The 18,683-nt window shown below is 42.7% G+C and overlaps 1 long non-coding RNA gene across 4 annotated transcripts; it reads left to right on the top strand.

Moving 5' to 3' along the window:
- Positions 1-3,797: 3,797 nt before the first annotated feature.
- On the top strand, positions 3,798-18,307 carry LOC119856302. Of its 4 annotated transcripts, XR_006281403.1 has the most exons (6): positions 3,798-5,881; positions 6,879-7,003; positions 10,027-10,220; positions 10,327-10,399; positions 14,749-14,863; positions 18,252-18,307. It is a non-coding gene; the product is annotated as an uncharacterized LOC119856302 (long non-coding RNA). The 4 variants fall into 4 exon arrangements; XR_006281400.1 differs by lacking the exon at positions 18,252-18,307 and having other exon boundaries at positions 14,749-16,290; XR_006281401.1 differs by lacking the exon at positions 18,252-18,307 and having other exon boundaries at positions 10,027-10,232; positions 14,749-16,290.
- Positions 18,308-18,683: the final 376 nt, after the last annotated feature.

Here is an 18,683-nt window from a genome sequence, read left to right as displayed (position 1 = left end):
CAGGAAGGGGCGGGGGTCTTCGTGACGTCACCGAAGCCGTGGTGGTGGTGGGGGGGCCGTGTGCAGAGTAGTCACCTCACAGCCATCGTCACGGTGGAGGAGGGGCGGGATCAGCCATGCGGGAAGGGGTGTCCACGGAGCAGGGCGGGCGGGCGGAGTGAACACATTGCAGGGGGCCGTGGGTACTGAGCGTGTAAAGTGCATGGGACAGGGACAGCGATGGGCGCAGGGTTTGCACAGTACGTAGGGCAGGGGCAGCCATGGGGCTGGCCTTACGCTGAGGTGAACTGAGGCGGCTGCCTCAGGTGCCAAACTGTGGGGGCGCCACAAGGAGCCAGAGTGTAGGAAATTGCATCTGCTGCTGGTGCATATGAATTCTCTCTGATCTAGATGCACAGAGATGGTGGAGTGCTGGGCTGGAGGAAGGAGGGCACAAGAGACGTAACAGGCAGGCAGGAGAAAAGGTGAGAGGGAACAACAGACAGCAACAGGAGCTGCAGGGAGAGCGAGGAGGAGGAGCCTTTTATGCAACTCTCTCGCACAACCAGGAGCCTGGACTGGTTAACACCAGCTTCTCAGGGAGCTTCCTGTTTCCTGCTGCTTCCCTGAACCCACTTGAGGAGAACAGGCTGTCAAGAGAAGTAGTAGGAGCCAGTTAGGCCCTTCGGCTGTTGCTATCTCCTCTCACTCAGGCCCTGCTACCAGCCTGCTTATTTTTCCCATTCAGTTGAGTGTTGAGAGCCACTATAGCTGGCACAGAACAGCAGTCATGAGGAAAGAAGAAAATGCCCCTCTAGGGCAGCATTCAGAAAAAGAAAGAAAGCAAAGGAAGCTTTTCTGTCTAAGCAGGAAGGAGCTCTCCTGAGATACATAGACACAAATGTTCATGGTGAGCCTTCCGGCCCCAGTGAGGATGGGAGTGGTGAGAAGATACCTAATCTTCCAGTTAGTCAGAGTGCAGGTGACCTGGCAGCTACTTCAGCATCCATATCGCCATCTCAAATGGATGTAACCATGCACGTTCCTGAAGAAAAGTGTAGATCAGAGAAGAGTTTGGTGGAGGTGCAAGAAACAGCTGCTGCTGAATTTAGTTCCTTAAGTCTAGATGATCCAGGACTGTGGACCCACTTGAGCAATAGCCTGAGGGACTTCCTTGTACTGCAGGGGCCACAGCAAGTGAAAAACTTCATGTTCCCCAAAGATAATGAAAATAGAAGTTTCCATCCAACACATTACAGGCGTGAAATCCCCAATGGTGACAAAGTGGAGAGGCCATGGCTTATGTACTCAAAACCCCAGAATGCTGCATACTGTTTTTGTTGCAAACTGTTCCAGTCTAATGTTCCAGCCACATTGGGTTCTACAGGAACAAAGGACTGGAAAAATCTGGCTAGAAATCTGGCATGCCATGAGAAGGCAGCAAATCACCAGAGAGCATTCCATTGGTGGAAAGAGCTTGAGATGAGACTAAGGTTAAAGGCCACCATAGATTATCAGCATCAAGAGAAGATTGCATCAGAATCTCTTTACTGGCAAAATGTTCTGAAAAGGCTCATTGCCATTGTGAGAATGCTTGCTACCCATAACCTAGCACTGCTGTGGCACTTCAGATCAGCTGTATGTGCCAAACAATGGAAACTTCCTTAAAATTGTGGAGCTGACGGCTGAGTTTGATGCTGTACTCCAGGAGCATCTAAGAATAGTCACCACCCAAGAAATGTACACACACCACTACCTTGGAAAAATAATTCAAAATGAGATCATACAGTTACTGGCAACAAAAGTCAAACAGAAAATTGTGGCAGATCTGAAGTCAGCAAGATATTGCTGTTATTCTGGTCTGCACACCTGACATCAGCCATACAGAACAAATGACTTTAATGGTGCGTTTTGTAACAACAGAACCTAGTGAAAATGTCCCTGCAATGGTGACTATCAGAGAGCATTTTCTAGAATTTATTGACATTGATGATACTACAGGAGCTGGTATGACAAATGTGCTCCTTAAAAAGCTGGAAGATACGGGAATTGTGATAGCTGACATGAGAGGTCAGGGCTACGATAATGGTGCCAACATGAGAGGAAAGAACAGAGGAGTGCCGACATGGATCCGAGAGTTAAACGCTTGAGCTTTTTTTGTCCCATGCAGTTCTCATTCATTGAACTTGGTGGTCATTGATGCAGCATTACGTCTAGTGAGGCTGCTGAATTTTTTAATGTAATTCAAAGCATCTCTGCATTTTTCTCTGCATCAACTCATCAATGGCAAATTTTGAAGCAACATCTGGGAACATCCTCTCTGACACTGAAACTACTGAGTGCCACACGATGGGAAAGTCAAGTGGAGGCAATAAAGCCTATCAAACACCAAACTGGGAAGATATATGATGCCATAGTTGCCATTATGGAGAATAATTCTGTGACAGGAACTGTTTGTGGGAGAACAGTGGCAGAGGGAAATGGAATCACCCGAAACATACATAACTTCAAATTTCTGTGTGGCTTAGTTTTGTGGCATGACATACTGTTTGAAATAAATGTAAGCAAGAGACTCCAAGGTGTTGATCTTGATATATCTGGAGCAATGGAAAAACTGGACAAAGCAAAGTCATACCTATAGTCCTACCAGTCAAATGAGGGATTTCAAAACGTTCTGAAGAGTGCACAGAAGTTGCCAGAGGAACTTCACACTGAAGCTATTTTCCCACCCATTCAAGAATACAAGAGTCACCGAAGAAGACGACATTTTGATTACGAAGCAAGGGATAATCCCATAAGAGACCCCAAACAAAAATTCAAAATTGAATTGTTTAACCAGGTGCTAGATTGTGCAGCACAATCAGTTGAAGAATGTTTCATGCAGCTCAAGGAACATAGCAGTATATTTGGGATGTTGAGTTTTGGAATATCATACTTCAGTATACCTGAAAAAGACCTACACCAGCAATGCAGGGCACTAGAGACAGTGTTGACACATGATGACATGCGCGATATTGATGCGAGTGATTTAGGTGATGAACTGAAAGCCCTTTCATGATACATTTCAGCAGGATCATCTCCAAAGGGTGTTCTGGAATATATGTGCACAAATAAGATGACCACCCTCTTTCCAAATGCTTTTGTTGCTCTGGGCATATTTCTAACACTTCCTGTAACAGTTGCCAGTGGAGAACGCAGCTTCTCCAAGCTGAAGTTAATAAAAACACATCTATGCTCCACAATGACACAGGAGAGGCAGGTTGGCCTTGCAATTATCTCAATAGAGCATGAGCTTGCCCAGACTGTGGACCTTCAGCAGGAAGCAGTTCAAACCTATGCAACCAAGAAGGCAAGGAAAGCACCTTTGATTATTCAAACATATAAAAATGCTAGTGTTTACTATGCAGCCAAGAAAAGTTACATTTGCTGTTCAGACATTTGAAAGTTAAGAGTTACTTAAAATTTTTGAACGAGGCATTTTAAGTTGTTAATTCTCCTTTATTAGGGTAGGTAGTAGAGCAGTACCATGGGGAGTAGAACAGGAAGAAGGCAGAATTGAGACCTTTCAAAGTTTTGGCCCAAGCGAGGGGGCATCATTTGAGCTCCCTGTCTCAGGTGCCAAAATGTTGTGGGCCGGCCCTGGGGTGGGATGGTGGGCTGGATGTGCACAGTGCATGGGACGGAGACAACGGGGAGGGGTGTGGGGTGTGTGCAGTGCATGAACAACCATGGCAGGGTGTGCACATTGCATGAGGCAGGGACAGCCATGGGGTGTGTGTGTATGCTCAGTGTGTGGGGTGGGGCAGTGTATTGGGCTGAGGGGCAGGGATGGGATGACTGGAGGGAGGCAGCTAGAGCTAAGCTGGGCTTGGCCAGGCATACTTGCATTGTCCACGCTAAATCAACAAAAATGTCCCTCTCTCTGTGTAGCGGAGGCAACTAGTAGTGTAGCATGGATGCGAGTGCCATTGCAGTGAGACTCCTCAACTTAGAGGGCCTCACATTTTCAACTGCAAAGGATTGTTGTGGCCTTCTTTTGAACAGCTCTCACCAGAGTCAGAGCTAGCCCATTGGGTCCCTGAGCAGGAATATTTTTGGTGACTGGCCCCTTACCCCTCACTTACCCCCTAAAAATACCTATTGCATTATTTCCACAAACCAAAGGAAAAAAACCTAACTCAACGCATACTGATACACTTCTTTAAAAGTCCACCTTAAATTAATGGTATTTTTTGGCAATACTAAATCAGGGTCCCCTTTGAGCTGTTTGGGTACTTAAGCAATTGCTTTGCCTGCTAATGCCTAGTGCTGGCTCTCACATCTCTGTTTGCAGCCAACCTTTGTCATGGGCAGGGTGAGTTCCCTTTAGATGTGCCTTTTCTTTGTCCTGTGCAATAATTCCATTCAGATTTGGCTGTGATATATATTTTAGTATTTAAGACACCATTTCCTCTCCTCTTTTGTGTTCCTCAGGGCAGTTTTGGCAGTCTGATACATAAGTGCTGGAACTATGGGTGCTGGGAGTGCTCCCACAGCCCTGTCTTGAAATGGTTTCCATTATATACAGGGTTTACAGTTTGGTTCAATGACTCTCTGCACCTCCACAATGAAAATCGTTCCAGCACCGCTGTTCTGATGAAATCACTGACTGTTTCTAGACTGGGCTGAGGGCTCATGCCACTACCAAAGCAGCAGCAGCAGATGCTGCTTTGGGGTCACGGGGAGCTAACAAAGCAGCTGTAGCACACCTAGCAATGGCATCAGTGGCCCAGTTTCCCTCTCCCTCCAGTCTCCAGGGTGGCAGCTCCCCCAAATTCCCTGAGTGTATGGGGAAGGGAAGAGAGAGCAAATCACATCAGGGTGAGCTTCTTGTAACCATTTCCCAGACCTAGCTGCAGCCCATTCTACCTCCCCACCCCAAAAACAGCCTTCTCTTGCTGACTACTAATGTTATTAGTCCTGTAGTTCAAGCAGTAACAATCTGTCCTGCAATGCTGAAGGTCCAGGCTTCAAATGTCAACATTCCTAGTTCTATCTTGTAAAAAATAACTTCACGTATACTTTTATTCATTATTATTGAAATGAAATGAGCTTACTACTTCTAATTTTTCCCCTAATAAATATTTAATGTGAAGTAATAAACTGCTAGAAAGGTTGTTACTTTCTTAATAATAAACTGCATTTTTGATGATACATACAATAATTGATTCTTAAAATACTTTGTCATAAAGGCCTATTAGAAAAAATTAAAGTAAAATATGTCATGATAAAACGTAATCTCATTCCCATGACATTTAGAAACAAACACAATATTTTTTGCCATTTTCTCTAGAATTAGTCTAAGAAACATTATTTTAAAATTAAACATGCAAGAGAGCTCAAAGGGAAATTGATATTTTCCGTATTTAGTTTAATGAAAACATATTAATAAGTGTGCTATTCTTTCAAATATTTATGTCAATTTATAAAGCACATATAGGTGCTAAACAGCAATTAAAAAAATTATGGCAGAAATGAATTGCCCAGACAGAATCATGTAAAACAGAAGAATATCACTGTGGTGGTTGGGGGGTTCACCCAGATAGAGTAAGGGGCTCTCTCATTACCTGCCCTGTAACTCTGGGTACTTGTGTTGTGCAGCTTTGGCTCAGAGTCCTGATACTAGCAGCCTACTCAGAGCACAGTGGCCTCACCCTGGCTTTCACCAGTCTGGTTTCTCCTTGCAGGGTGACACCAACAACCCTTCCAACCCTGAGCCTCCTCACAGCCGTCTCCCCTGCAATATGCAGTCTCTCTCACTGGATACTCACAGAAGTTATGAAGTCCTTTGCCTGTTAGTTTAACTGAGGATCCACCCTTCAGTTTAATACACAGCACTGAGATGGTTTTGTAATAAAACAAGGTGAGTTTATTAACAGAGAACAGATATTTAAGTGGCAATAAGAATAGAAAACACAGCTATGGTTACAAGTAAAACAAAACAAAACATGCTATCTAGTGACTAAAACTTAACTTCAGCAAGGTGCAATCTTTGTCTAAGCAGGTTTCTCACCTATAGTCAGTTCCTGGAGACTTCTACCCTCTTAGCTGAAGGATCCATCTTTCTCAGATTACAAGAGCTCTGGTCTCTTTTGTCCATCCTGTGATGGATGCCAAAATGGCTTTCTGCCTTTGCTTGCATTTCCCAAAGTCTATAGTGTCTGCTTCAAGACCCAGGAAGGTCTGCCCCACCAGCCTGTTACTGACAGGATCTGTGCTAGACTGTTAGTATATGGTGTGGGTTGGATACAGTCTGCCTGTACCCAGTCTGGTCAAAGTTTGTGTCAGTGGCTGGGAGCACATAAAATATGCTCTGTGCCTGAAATACACATTAAAAATATTACTATACATCGCATAAACTACATCAAGGTTGCTAGCACAGTAACTAGCTACTTGGCTCCTGAAACATTCATTATGCACTACCTCATTTACAATATGTATGGTATGTTATGAGTAGAAGTGATTGAAATTTTTCAAACAAAATGATTTTTCACAACAAAACAGCATTTTAAAAAACAAAACAAAAATATTCATGAAAAACTATTGGCTTTTTTAAAATTTATTTTTTGTGAAAATTGTATCAAAATTTTATCAAAATCATTGTCAAAATCTTTACAGAAATGGTTATAGAAAATGTTTACTAATTACTCACTTCTCAGTAAATGAAAATTTTTGATAACCATTTTGATAATGATTTTAATATAAATCTCAGTAAAACTTTTGAAAAAAATATGAAGAATGGGTAAGTTTCAAATCTTGTGAAAAGTAAACAACCCTGACATTTTTAATGATTGTTTTTTATTTTTAAAACCACTTATAATTATGACTTTTTCACAAATGACTTTTTTGGCCTTTTAAAGTTGTTTTACAGAATCTTGAATAAGAACATAAGAATGGCCATACTGGGACAGAACAAAGGTCCATCTAGCCCTGTATCTTGTCTTCCGACAGTGGCCAGGTACCCCAGAGGGAATGAACAGAACAGGTAATCATCAAGTGATCCATCCCCTGTCACCCATTCCCAGCTTTTGGCAAACAGAAGATAGGGACACCATCCCGGCCCATCCTGGCTAATAGCCATTGATGGACCTATCCTCCATGAATTTATCCATCAGCGATTGTTTTGGTGAGGGAAGAGGTCACAAATTTTAAAAAATGAATCAGATTAAACAAATTCAGGCCTGCCTCTGCTCCAATTGAAGTCAACAGGAGTTTTGATTTTGATGACAGTGGGTGCAAGATCAGTCCTCAGTACATTCCCTGATGTCTGTTAATATTTTCTTTCTGTCACAGACCCTTATGTATTTCATTGAGTCATTCATCTGTATTCGGATTTGAATGAATAATTATTAAAAATAATTTCAGTTTCTTTATCTGCTTTTACTGCACTTTCAGTGAGTAAGTGAAATATGTATTTTTTTTCAGTGCTTACAAAATAAATGAAAAAGGAACTGAGATATGAACAATAAGTGATTGTTTTCTCCCATTTGTCTTCTTTTGCCTGCTGAACAGCTGTGACTTTTACCCTGTTTATTCATCAGAAAGCACATATGTTAGGATCTAGGAGTTTCATTCACACAACCCATATTTGTCATGTTCAAATAAAATCCTACTCTCACCATGGTTTGATAGAGTGAGACTAGTAGTCTTTACATCAGAACTCAAGAATCCAATATTCTACTTTGCTCCTGCTGAAGTCAAAGGAGGTGTCGCCACTGCCATTAATGGGAACAGGACTGTGTTTCTCGCGTTTATAAATGGTGTTATAAATGGAATGGATAAAAGAAAAAATTAAGTGGCCAGCAACGTTTATGAACCATCTGACTGTCATAAGTGTATATCTGCATAGATATATCACATAACCATATAATCCTTCCTCATATAACAATAAAATAATAATAAATCAACACAACAAAACAACATGCACTTATGTAGCAGCTTCCATTTGAGGATTTCAGTCCACTTTCCCAATATGAATGAAGTTTATTTTCACAACACCCTTCTGAAGTGAATATTATTCCAGTTTAACAGAGAAGAAAAAGTGAAGGAAAGAGAGGTTAACTGACTTGCTCAAGACCACAGAGCAGGCTGTAGAAGAGTTGAAAATAGATCCCAGAACACTAAGCTCCTCATCACTTCTTAATCACAAGGCCATTCTTCCTTCTGCTTATGAAAAAGCAGGGGAAACAGGATGGACAATGTGCTGAAAACATTTTTCATGAGATTGATGAGAGAGAGAGAGATTACATTGTACTTTAGGATCCTATTTCATCTTAAAGTCTGTTGGTGAATGCTGTCATGAAACTGGATTTTCAAGCTTATTTACCATTAAAAACTATTCACTGAATAGTTTCAATGTACAGTATCAGCCTTGGGCAGCTGATCATTCATGAGCAATGTATTGTAAATATTTGAAATTCAAGAACTATTGGTGAGTTTTGTTTGAACACTTAGATCAGGGATAGGCAAAACTATGGCACGCCTGCCGAAGGCGGCATGCAAGCTGATTTTCAGTGGCACTCACACTGCCTGGGTCCTGGCCACCGGGGGGTGGGGGGGCTCTGCATTTTAATTTAATTTTAAATGAAGCTTCTTAAACATTTTAAAAAATTTATTGTCTTTACATACAGCAATAGTTTAGTTATATATTATAGACTTATAGAAAGAGACCTTCTAAAAACCTTAAAATGTATTACTGGCATATGAAACCCTTAAATTAGAGTGAATAAATGAAGACTTGGCACACCACTTCTGAAAGGTTGCTGACCCTTGACTTAGATCATGGTATTGTTCTGTTCTCTACTTGGAAGCAGGCATTTCTGATGTGAACACATGCATTTACAACTATAAAAAATTCTTGCTAGGCAGAGGACCTGATTCTCCTCTCTCACACATGGGTGTAAAACAGGAGTAACTAACTCAATTTTAAATTGAGTTGCCAGAGTGGAACACAGAATTTAGTCTAGTTTCTCTTGCCTTTGAAGTAGATGTGAGAACCACTCCCTACAAAAGGTGAATTTCCCCTCTCTGCAGGGCCTCAGCACAAGGCCTATGCACTACTTCAGTATCACTTAACCCTCTTTGAATTTCAACCTAGATTATTTACCAGTTTTGTAAGATATCTTTTAAAGCAACTTACTATTTAATTATGTGTGGTTTCTTTGCTCTAAGAATATTCATTTGAAATACTTCAAAGGCAGGAGACACACTGCTAAAGCTGTGCCCAAGGCTACACGACAGTTTTAGCTCAGATTGCAGTATTTAGGATCATTGTGGCCCCTACTGCCATCAGTACTTTTTTGAAGTATTTTTTGAAGTAATTGAAATACATTTAATGCATGAAAACATAAAGCATAAAGTGAAAATCTTAAAGATTCCCCCCTTCAGTTATTAGATTTCTTGATTCTGCTCTCATTTACATCTGTGCAAATTAGTAATAGCCCCACTGGTGTTACACCAGAGTACAATTAGTGTGCAAGAAACTATCAGGCCCATACAGCTTTGGCAAAAGCACATTCAAAAGCACATAGCATTGGCCCGACTCCACTCCACTGGAATTAACAGTACAATTCTCACTGATTCAATGGGAGCAGAATTATGACTAGACTGAGCGCTTTTGAAAATCCTATGCTAAAGTGCTAACAAATTACAGCCCATGCATGTGTTGTCCACAGTTTGTTACATGTCAGATTACTGCCCTTTCTCAGCCAATATATCATCTTCCTAATGCTTCCCCTGAGAAAACTGCAGAGCTGGCCATTTTGTTTCCACTGATCACCCAGTTTAGTTTCTAGCCTTGCTCAAACTGTTTTCTTTTATTGTCCAGACTAATTATATTGTATTTTTTGTAATTTTAAAACAATTTTAGATACATTTTAATAAAAGTCATATGCTAACTCATTGGGGAGATACTGCAGAGCTTCCCTCCCTAGTTGTCCTGTGAGGAGACCCACCTTCTTTTTCCTGCTCTAACCTTCTCTTTTATTTCTGGGCATCTCCTGAGCAAAGACCTTCAACGGGTGTTTGATGGTGGTGCTGATCTGGACAGATATCTACAAGCCACATATCCAGACATGGAAAGCTAGTTCATTACCAACCTGGTCCCTGATCCGACAGAAATAATGAACACATTTTCATTCATTCAAAAGGCAGGAAACATTTAAGGAATGGATTTTGCTATTATAGTGTTGACTGATAACCAGGTAAAAATAGAGGTAAATAGATGAGTATTTTATGAAAGTAGGTGTGAATAATCTGCAATGCATGGGGTTTTTTAAATACAATATACTTTTGATTTTTCTAACACAGTCACATGGCCAAATTCTGCCTTCAGTTATGCCTGTGTGAGCACATTGACCCCAGTGGAGTTACATAGTTATAGGTAAGAACACAGTTTTGGCTCACTGTATTGGTAAGTGCATCCTTTCTGACTGACATAGGATGACAAATATGAATTGATCTTGGTTGACTAAAGTTAGAGTTTATGTGATGTGAAGAGTAATTCCTTAAGGTCACAGCAAGTGACCCTTGTGATCCCTGAGGTAAGTGGGAAAGCGGGATACCGGGAGGAAGCACAGGCAGGAATGTCTGTGAGGGGAGGGCTCCTGCCTCATACTGGGAATGAGGGGCGATCAACAGGTTATCTCAAGTGCTTATATACAAATGCACAAAGCCTTGGAAACAAGCAGGGAGAACTGGAGGTCCTGGTGATGTCAAGGAATTATGACGTGATTGGAATAACAGAGACTTGGTGGGATAACTCACATGACTGGAGTACAGTCATGGATGGTTATAAACTGTTCAGGAAGGACAGGCAGGGCAGAAAAGGTGGGGGAGTAGCACTGTATGTAAGGGAGCAGTATGACTGCTCAGAGCTCCGGTACGAAACTGTGGAAAAACCTGAGTGTCTCTGGATTAAGTTTAGAAGTGTGTGCAACAAGAGTGATGTCATGGTGGGAGTCTGCTATAGACCACCGGACCAGGGGGATGAGGTGGATGAGGCTTTCTTCCGGCAACTCACGGAAGCTACTAGATCGCATGCCCTGATTCTCATGGGTGACTTTAATTTTCCTGATATCTGCTGGGAGAGCAATACAGCGGTGCATAGACAATCCAGGAAGTTTTTGGAAAGCGTAGGGGACAATTTCCTGGTGCAAGTGCTAGGGGAGCCAACTAGGGGGAGCGCTTTTCTTGACCTGCTGCTCACAAACCGGGTAGAATTAGTGGGGGAAGCAAAAGTGGATGGGAATCTGGGAGGCAGTGACCATGAGTTGGTTGAGTTCAGGATCCTGACGCAGGGAAGAAAGGTAAGCAGCAGGATACGGACCCTGGACTTCAGGAAAGCAGACTTTGACTCCCTCAGGGAACAGATGGCCAGGATCCTCTGGGGGACTAACATGAAAGGGAAGGGAGTCCAGGAGAGCTGGCTGTATTTCAAGGAATCCCTGTTGAGGTTACAGGGACAAACCATCCCGATGAGTCGAAAGAATAGTAAATATGGCAGGCGACCAGCTTGGCTTAATGGTGAAATCCTAGCGGATCTTAAACATAAAAAAGAAGCTTACAAGAAGTGGAAGGTTGGACATATGACCAGGGAAGAGTATAAAAATATTGCTCGGGCATGTAGGAAAGATATCAGGAGGGCCAAATCGCACCTGGAGCTGCAGCTAGCAAGAGATGTCAAGAGTAACAAGAAGGGTTTCTTCAGGTATGTTGGCAACAAGAAGAAAGCCAAGGAAAGTGTGGGCCCCTTACTGAATGAGGGAGGCAAGCTAGTGACAGAGGATGTGGAAAAAGCTAATGTACTCAATGCTTTTTTTGCCTCTGTTTTCACTAACAAGGTCAGCTCCCAGACTGCTGTGCTGGGCAACACAAAATGGGGAAGAGATGGCCAGCCCTCTGTAGAGATAGAGGTGGTTAGGGACTATTTAGAAAAGCTGGACGTGCACAAGTCCATGGGGCCGGACGAATTGCATCCGAGAGTGCTGAAGGAATTGGCGGCTGTGATTGCAGAGCCCTTGGCCATTATCTTTGAAAACTCGTGGCGAACGGGGGAAGTCCCGGATGACTGGAAAAAGGCTAATGTAGTGCCCATCTTTAAAAAAGGGAAGAAGGAGGATCCTGGGAACTACAGGCCGGTCAGCCTCACCTCAGTCCCTGGAAAAATCATGGAGCAGGTCCTCAAAGAATCAATCCTGAAGCACTTAGAGGAGAGGAAAGTGATCAGGAACAGTCAGCATGGATTCACCAAGGGAAGGTCATGCCTGACTAATCTAATCGCCTTTTATGATGAGATTACTGGTTCTGTGGATGAAGGGAAAGCAGTGGATGTATTGTTTCTTGACTTTAGCAAAGCTTTTGACACGGTCTCCCACAGCATTCTTGTCAGCAAGTTAAGGAAGTATGGGCTGGATGAATGCACTATAAGGTGGGTAGAAAGCTGGCTAGATTGTCGGGCTCAACGGGTAGTGATCAATGGCTCCATGTCTAGTTGGCAGCCGGTGTCAAGTGGAGTGCCCCAGGGGTCGGTCCTGGGGCCCGTTTTGTTCAATATCTTCATAAATGATCTGGAGGATGGTGTGGATTGCACTCTCAGCAAATTTGCGGATGATACTAAACTGGGAGGAGTGGTAGATACGCTGGAGGGGAGGGATAGGATACAGAAGGACCTAGACAAATTGGAGGATTGGGCCAAAAGAAATCTAATGAGGTTCAATAAGGATAAGTGCAGGGTCCTGCACTTAGGATGGAAGAATCCAATGCACCGCTACAGACTAGGGACCGAATGGCTCGGCAGCAGTTCTGCGGAGAAGGACCTAGGGGTGACAGTGGACGAGAAGCTGGATATGAGTCAGCAGTGTGCCCTTGTTGCCAAGAAGGCCAATGGCATTTTGGGATGTATAAGTAGGGGCATAGCGAGCAGATCGAGGGACGTGATCGTTCCCCTCTATTCGACACTGGTGAGGCCTCATCTGGAGTACTGTGTCCAGTTTTGGGCCCCACACTACAGGAAGGATGTGGATAAATTGGAAAGAGTACAACGAAGGGCAACAAAAATGATTAGGGGTCTAGAGCACATGACTTATGAGGAGAGGCTGAGGGAGCTGGGATTGTTTAGTCTGCAGAAGAGAAGAATGAGGGGGGATTTGATAGCTGCTTTCAACTACCTGAAAGGGGGTTTCAAAGAGGATGGCTCTAGACTGTTCTCAATGGTAGCAGATGACAGAACGAGGAGTAATGGTCTCAAGTTGCAATGGGGGAGGTTTAGATTGGATATTAGGAAAAACTTTTTCACTAAGAGGGTGGTGAAACACTGGAATGCGTTACCTAGGGAGGTGGTAGAATCTCCTTCCTTAGAGGTTTTTAAGGTCAGGCTTGACAAAGCCCTGGCTGGGATGATTTAACTGGGACTTGGTCCTGCTTTGAGCAGGGGGTTGGACTAGATGACCTTCTGGGGTCCCTTCCAACCCTGATATTCTATGATTCTATGATTCTATGATTCTAAGTATTCAGATTTCTGCATATGTACTTAGTGATATGTAATGAATCATGTACTAAGGGCAGGGATTGTATTTAGAATTGGAAGCCTTCCCATCATTTCAGAAATGGGAAATTTCTAGAGCTAATTTGGGTACATGGGTTATGTTTTTGCCCAGCATAAAGGTGGGAATATTTGGTTAGACACTGCCAATTATCTGTTAATATCCCTGTGAAAGTCAGGTGAGGGTGGGGGTATTTACTCACAAAAGTTTTCAGGGCAATTTTATTTTGCCATTTTCTCTGAAGGAGGGAGGGGTTAAAGGGATGCTTGATCAATTCACCAAGTTAAATAAAATGTCACCTCCATTTCCCCACAGCTCATGGTTATGCTTCTACCTTCAGTTAGGTTGCTGTATGATCATTGTGTATGCACTACAGCACTAGATCAAAACCAACTTATCATAAATGTCTTGAGAGAAATAAGATAAGTAAATTTGGGGTGAAAGAACCCTGAGAGGAATGTATGATATTACCCTCGAAAGCAGGTTAACTCCTTTAAACGCGCACACACACAAATCAGATTTTTTTTGGTTTTGAGTGGATAAGACTAGATCCACAAAGAAAAGTAAGAAAAAGCCTTGCATAGTCTGCACTGTGGAAGCTTATGCAAGACTGGCAAAGTTCTGAGGAATGGGTTACCCGAGCTTTGGGTATACTGAAGCAAATGTATTTTTAATTTTAATTTTACACACAGACTGGGATCTTTAAAAAGACCAGAGTTTTAAAGACATAGTTCAGAATTATGTATCAGTTCTTTCACAAAAAGAAAACTCTACATGGTGATTTTTTTTAAAAAGTGCATAGTGGGCCTGCTCAAAGCCCACTGAAGTCAATGAAAAGTCTTTCACAGACTTGAGCAGGCCTTGGATTAGGCCCAGTAATTAAGGATGGAATTTACGCCCTGTGCAGACGGTCAAACCAAGGCCTATGCAAAATGTACATCCCACTGAAGTTCTCAAAATTGCCCTTACAATGACATTTAAATGGTGCATTGGGTTTGTGCTGGCTGTCTGCAGAGGGTAAAATGTTGATTATTACTGATGATCAGGTGTTACTAGATGGACTTCATTGGAAGTTGAGGGTACACAGCAACTCACATAACCCTGGCCCAGGGGGAAAAAAAAATATGTTACATGAGATAAATCAAGAAAAAGTAAAGTGAATGTGACAAAATTTGCTTTGACCTATCAGATGCAGACATCAAGGCTGCACTACTGAAGATGGTACCTGGAAACAGAGCAGATCCGGATGAAGGCATGGTGGAAACGATCAAATCCTTGAAAGAGGTTGGAGTATGCTGGTTCATGTGAGTCCTGTGCAGAGATTGGAAAGAGAAGAAAATCCCAAGACAATGGAGAAAGTCCATGCTAGTACTGCTATACAAACAAAAGGGTGACATACATAACTGTTCAAAGTACCGAGGAATTAAGATGCTGTTTCACAGCATGAGACTGTAAGAGAGAATCATAAATAGTTGCATTCACTGAACAGTGAAGGCCATTTTAGGAAAAGAGCAGCTTGGTTTTATAAAAGGAAAAAAGATAGCAGATGGTATGTCATTGCTAGACAGTTGGTGGAAAAGAAGCTGAAGGGAAACATCAAGAATGGTTGGGCTTTCCTTGATTTGGAGAAAGCATTTGACAGGAGTGAGACCAAGGTCTGTGGTATCGAAGAGCAGCGAGAGGAGGCTGAGACGGTATGGCCATCTACAAAAGATGGATGAAGAGAATCCTCTTCAGGAGGCATTTGAGACTAGAGTTTGCAGGCAGAGACAAGAGGATGGCCAAGAAAACAGTGGATAGACTGTGTATGGGAAGGCAGAATACATACAGAGTGAACATTAGACTGGCAAGCCTGGAAAAGATTGATCTATAGACCTGACTCTAGCTAACTGGGAAAAGGGAAAGAAGCGGCGTGTACTTTTCACTTCATACTCTCCATTAATCTTAATCACACTTTTATAATGAATGGAGACTATACTTTGGCATTGCCTGTATAAAAATAAATTTTACATTTGAGGCCAAATTTTCAACGAGGAACCTATAATTATACTTACAAAATTTGTGTGTGCAAGTTAGATAAAGGGGAAAAAAGCGTCCCTGTTGCACATGTACTCACATGATTTCCTTCTACAAACTTAGGTTTTTATGCTGACAAGTTTTTTTCAGATTATTAAAGCCAATTGAAAATTTGTCTTATATTGTATGGAGGAAGTCATCTTCAAAAGCACCACTACTAAAGTTCAGCACAGGAGTTGATAGCACAAATCACCCACATATTTTTTTAAATTAAAATGTTAAGACTTATGAGATATAACAAAAGAGTCTATTTATTGAACTGTTTGTTTAATTGAATGTGCCATTTAAAATATAAAATATTAACAATTTAATTTACTGTATGCATGTGAAATTATTGACAGAGTATGGTAAAACTTGTTACAAGTGTAAGTGTAATTTAATATGGTTGCAGAGACATGCCATGTTACTACAAAGTGATGGAATTTAACCGGTTCATAACAAAATTTTAATATTTAGCACTTGTATATTGCTCTTTATGATGGTGAGTAAGCATTATTATCCCCATTGTATACAGCGGAAACTGAGACACAGATTAAGATCACATTTTCAAAAGTAACTAGCAACTTTGGGCACCCAAAAACTGAGGTGCCCTACCTGAGATGTTGATTTTCAGAAGGTGTTGATTTTTGAAGGTGTTGGTTTTCAGAAAGTTCTCAGCACCCACCCTTGGAAAACCAGTAACCTTCAAGATGTCTCAAGTTCAGCATCTAAAAAATGAGAGACAAAAATAGAAGTAAAAAGCTTGGCTTTAGTGATTTGCTGTCATGACTGGGACATGGGCAGTCTGACCTAGTGGTCAGACCAGGAGTCAGGCTGAATCAGATACCAGGAGTTCAGAATCCAAGACAGGCCAGAGGGCAAACTGAGAGGCAGATAGGGTCAGGTTACCAGAGGAGCAGGAGCAGGGGGAAGTAGTTCAAATCAGAGAGGACCCAATGGCATGGACAGCTTCCCATTTCTATGCTTGATTTAAGTAGAAGCTAGGAGCCAATCATGACCCCTATCACTCTGTCAATCACATCCCAGGACTGGAGTCCTCAGTCAGAGTTCAGCTCCTCTTTTGACAATTGTTATCAGTTCACTGGGTGGTGGGTTGGAATATACTAATACCTAAAAGTCCTATGGACCAGTGTTTCGGAGCCGTGGTCCCTGATGTTCGCTTAAGGTCCCACAGCAGACCAATAGCACAGCCAGGAATAGAAATAAGCTGTCTTGCAGCCTGCTTTCCAGAGACTCTCAATACATCTGGCTCCTCATAACTTCAGCTGGAATATTGGGTTCTTGGCCCTTCTAAAAAAATCAGCTTCTGACTCTGAGACCACTTTTCTATCCATAAAACTACGATAGCAGTGTGTTTAAAAACATTTTCAATATTCCTTCTCACATAAGAAGTTTATTTCAGACCTACCTCAGAGGACCCTACCTGTTTTGGCTAGTCGATAACCCCGTGTGACCCACCCTACTTTAAGCTCTGATAGTAAACAAATTTTCACTAGAACTTCTAAGAGTATCATTCACATTACATTTTCAGAGATAAGATACATTTTAAAAAGAACTTCCCCAAAGCTCCCCAAAATACAGTGTGACAGATGATGAATATGTAAAGTTAGAAAACCAAAACATTTGTCAAAATCTCCCAGGGCATGAAGGACAGAGGCCATAACAGAGACCCGAAGCAGTGCCACGTGAAACTTAAGGAGCTGAGGCAAGCACACCAGAAAACCAGAGAGGCAAATGACCACTCCGGGTCAGAGCCAAAACATGACGCTTCTATGATGAGCTGCATGCCATTTTAGGGGGTTCAGCCACCACTACCCCAGCCGTGTTGTTTGACTCCTTCAATGGAGATGGAGGCAACATGAAAGCAGGGTTTGGGGATGAGGAAGATGATGATGATGAGGTTGTAGATAGCTCACAGCAAGCAAGCGGAGAAACTGGTTTTCCCGACAGCCAGGAACTGGACCTAGAGCCAGTACCCCCTGAACCCACCCAAGGCTGGCTCCCGGACCCGTGAGGCGGAGAAGGGACCTCTGGTGAATGCACCTTTTAAAATACTATACATGGTTTAAAAGCAAGCATGTTTAATGATTAATTTGCCCTGGCATTCATGACTCTCCTGGATATACTCCCAAAGCCTTTGCAAAAGGTTTCTGGGAAGGGCAGCCTTATTCCATCAACCATGGTAGTCACTTTATCACTCCAGGCCAGTAGCACGTACTTGGGAATCATTGTAGAACAAAGCATTGCAGTGTATGTTTGCTGGCATTCAAACAACATCCGTTCTTTATCTCTCTGTGTTATCCTCAGGAGAGTGATATCATTCATGGTCACGTGGTTGAAATAGGGTGCTTTTCTTAAGGGGACATTCAGAGGTGTCCGTTCCTGCTGGGCTGTTTGCCTGTAGCTGAAAAGAAATGTTCCCCGCTGTTAGCCATGGGGAGGGGGTGGGGGAAGGGGTTAGCCACGCGCTGGGGGGAGGCAAAATGTGACCTTGGAACGAAAACACATGTGCTATGTATGTAATGTTAACAGCAAAGTTTACCGTGAAAGAGTGTACCCATTGTTCTATAAAATGTGTCTTTTTAAATACCACTGTCCCTTTTTTTTCTCCACCAGCTGCATGTGTTTCAAGGATTTTCTCCTTCCCAGAGGCTAGCGAAGATTAGATGGTGAAAAAAACACACTCACAATGAAATGTTCTCTGAGCTCATGCTGTCCTCCCACACTGACAGAGCACAGACGAATGCGTGGAGGCAGACAATGTCAGAGTGCAGGAAAGCACAAAATGACTGGGAGGAGAGGTGGTGGGCTGAAGAGAGTAAGTGGCATGCTGAAGAGAGGGCTGAAGCTGAAAGGTGACGGCAGCGTGATCACAGGAGGCAGGATTCAATGATGAGGCTGCTGGAGGATCAAACTAATATGCTCCAGCGTATGGTTGAGCTGCAGAAAAGGCAGCAGGAGCACAGACCACCGCTACAGGCCCTGTGTAACCAACCACCCTCCTCCCCAAGTTCCATAGCCTCCTCACCCAGACGCCCAAGAATGCGG

Source organism: Dermochelys coriacea, chromosome 5, assembly GCF_009764565.3.
Source record: "Dermochelys coriacea isolate rDerCor1 chromosome 5, rDerCor1.pri.v4, whole genome shotgun sequence".
Lineage (NCBI taxonomy): Eukaryota > Metazoa > Chordata > Testudines > Dermochelyidae > Dermochelys > Dermochelys coriacea.
This window is presented reverse-complemented; position numbering and strand designations above follow the sequence as displayed.